This window comes from Dendronephthya gigantea, unplaced genomic scaffold (genome assembly GCF_004324835.1).
Source record: "Dendronephthya gigantea isolate DGI-Jeju-01 unplaced genomic scaffold, DenGig_1.0 000011F, whole genome shotgun sequence".
In the NCBI taxonomy this organism is placed as follows: domain Eukaryota; kingdom Metazoa; phylum Cnidaria; class Anthozoa; order Malacalcyonacea; family Nephtheidae; genus Dendronephthya; species Dendronephthya gigantea.
The window spans coordinates 2706121-2709614 of NW_021163021.1; positions in this window are offsets into that span (position 1 = coordinate 2706121).

Consider the following 3494-nt stretch of genomic DNA (forward strand, 5'->3'; position numbering starts at 1 on the left):
AGCAGGTGCATAAGTGCAACTCTCAGCCAGTTCATTCACCAAATGTTCAAGGTCATTTAAAGCAGTTTTATTTTTCCGAAAAATCGGAATCCCATTTCCTGGCCACCGCTTAACTGCACGTTCTTGAACAGTACGACGCCTACACACAAAAGAAGGAAGTGCAAGTTTCCAAAAATATAATCTTTGGTAATAAATAAAATAATATACATACTCTCTCTACATATATATAGCCCCCCCCCCCTCATAAATAAGACCTCCCTCTCTAATAAGCCTCCCTTTGAAAAGGAAGAAAAACTATAAAAATCTTTATCAGATATATATAAAGACACCGAAGTATACTTACTTAGCTTTGTATATTTTTGCATCTAACACAGACATACTTTTTAACGCATTGCGCGATGGCTTTTTACTTGATGCAGATGACGAAGGTGTGCTTGAGCTGTAACAGCTAGGCGAAGGAGGTACGGATATAACTTCATGTGTATCTTGCTGTGAAAACTGTCTCACAAGACGCTGAAATTTCAGTTGTGAACCTATGTCATCCAAACCGCATTCCTTTAACTGCTCTACTGTGCCATTTGCTGCCATATATTTCAATAAGGAACCTTTTATATTTTGCTCTACATAAAAGAAATTTATTTATATTAATCTTTGTCATGGGAGAAGTTTAAAAATAAAATCTTTAATCCGAAATTGAGTGATTTAATATAAATAAAAAGCACATTTAAATAAATTTACTAAGCTATGTAAATGTATGCAAAAAACTTAATAATACACAGTCAATTATCTTAAATGTGTTTCTATGGTCAAAGAAACTACAAATTTATTAAACAGAAGTAAATATTTGGGTAAAATATATAAACATTTTACAAATAAAACCTTTGAATTTGCCCGCCGTTTCTGCGTTGAAATGCTTCAAAATCCATTGGGAAACTTCGACTGTCGTCCAATTTTCTATGTCGGTTAAATCGGGTGCTTCTGATACATCCATATTCCAGTACTTTTGTCTTTAAAATAATAAAACTTCGACATATTACCAGTAAGAAGTTTTCAACAACAACTCTCAGTCTCTCACAAACGTTATTACGTTACTGTAATTTTCCCGCGCAAAGGCGGTTTTCCACTTACCACAACGTTCAGCGAAATTTCACTAATTGCGAACGGGAAAATTCATAGCATATAGCTCAGAGAAGAGTTCAAGAGTGACTGAGTGTTCAAATGCTATCTGATTTATGTTCATTTATAGACAATATTTATGTTAGCATTACTAATTTTCATAGTTTATTTGCCACACAAAATGACGTAATCTAATCTCAGTACTTTATACTATGATTTACAATACGTTCATCTAAGGAATTTTACGGGGAAATATGGGGAAAGTTTGAGAAATTTTTCAGAATTCTTAAATTTATTTGTGACGACAGCACTGACAGTCTGACAGACGTATCACGTGGCAGCATTTCAACCAATTTTCGCCCCTAATATTTTAAGTATAAGTATCTTTTCCTTTTTTTATTTCTGAATGAATGAGGAAAATTTATCGTTGGCTTGGTCAAGAAATGAAGTTTCAACGTGTACGTGCGATGAGCTCAGTTATAGACACTCGCATTGTCCATGTAATTATTGCAATGGAAAAGCCGTTTTCCTTCCACTGAGTATAACCACTGGGAAAGAAATAACCTATTGTTTCAGTAAGTTTTTAAAATGCAGTATTTATTAGACATATCTGGAAAGAGATTTTCTAGGAAAAATGATATTTTGTTGGGCAAATAGGATGTCAGTTCTGCGCATGCGCTAGAGGAATCATTCCATTGTGCAATCTTCATGCATCAGACATGTGCACAGCCAACCTCGCAAGCCAGGCTCTTTGGTGCACAGCTGGATGGGGTACCAGAACTAAGAAGGGTACCAGATCTAGAACTAGGATGGCTGTCATGAACCCCCTTGCATTTTCCCAGCAGGGAAGGGTGGAGAAGGGGGGTAATATAATGGTGTTGCTTGCAAGACAGCGAATTATCCATTTTTTTAAGAATATTTAAGAGGAGATTTTTTTCCATGTCACGTAATATGTGCTCAACACCACCTAATGCCAATTTAATGGTTATATTGTGCTTCAACATATTACTGAATTTTTCCACTTTCTAAACATTTTGCAAACTATAAATGCATCTAGAAAGTATGTTTATAAAATAACATGTATATACCGCGTGTTCTGATTGGTCGAAGCCCGTGTTTGGATCAGGCCCTCCAAACATGGAAATTTGGCGGGAATAAAACTCGCCTTTGGCTCGTGTTTTGCGCGCTTTTCTTAACCCTCGCAACATTCCCCCGTGTTTGGATCAGGCCATCCAAACATGGAACCATTAAGTAATTGTTTATTACTGTATAATCTACGAATAATGTTAAAATGAAGAGATTTCTCATGGTATGCATTATATTTTGGTAAAATCATTGTTGCTTGGGTTTTGGCAGCTCCCAAATAATACTGGTAAAAACTTAGTTTATGCAGAATAAAGTTAAAATAAAATAATTGTGAGTGGGTTAAGTTTTGAACATTTTCCTGCCAAAATACACAACATATAAAAAATCTCCCCCTAAAAACATGTATGTTCCAATGTATTCAATTGTAGCCTATGTGTAATAATATATGCAATCTTCTACACCTCTTTTATCATAATGGTCCTGTACTTCTGTTTCAATTTAGTAATTGTACCACAACTTCCCAGGGCAGTTCTAGACATAGTGAAGGTACATCAAGTAGCAGTGATGATGAAGGTAGTTCCAATGGATCCCTGCCAGACAGTATAGGTAGTGAACTTGAAGACAGCTTAGGTGATTATCACATGGATGAAGACATCAATATTGATCCACCAGGGGCCGAAAGCTCATCCGCAGACTCATCAACACCTAGTAAAACTATAAGCGTGAAAGATGAAATAGTATTAAATATCCTTAAAGATCTCATGCTAGCAGATGAAATGAAATCATCAGCCAAAAGTATTGAAAGTCTTTTAAATTATGCAAAGGACCTTTACTACAAAGGTGACAAAAACCTGGAGCAGTATTGGCCACCTAATTGGAGGGAAACTGAAACGTTACTGAAAGAGCTGGGTTATGAAGATCCGAAGGAATATTTCATATGCCTGGATGAAAGCCATTATGCTAATTATGATGTTATGGAAAGTAAAGATTCCCAATGCAGATTCTGTGGAAAACCTGGGACTATACAGTATTATTATATTTTCCTCCATCAAAAAGTCAAATTGTGGTGCTCTGATGATTCCATGTGTCAGAAAATGGCTAAATTCTGGGATGAGAAAGACCATTGGCTTGGTCATGAAGGGCCTTGGTTTCCTCTTAAAGAAGTTTGGGACGGCTCGCGATTTAGTGAAGTCTCCTGGTTTTGGGATCCAGATTCTGAGTGGTTATTACCCACCAGATGTTGTTTGCGTTCATCAGTTATAAGTGCAAAACAAATTGAAGAGTCCTATGAT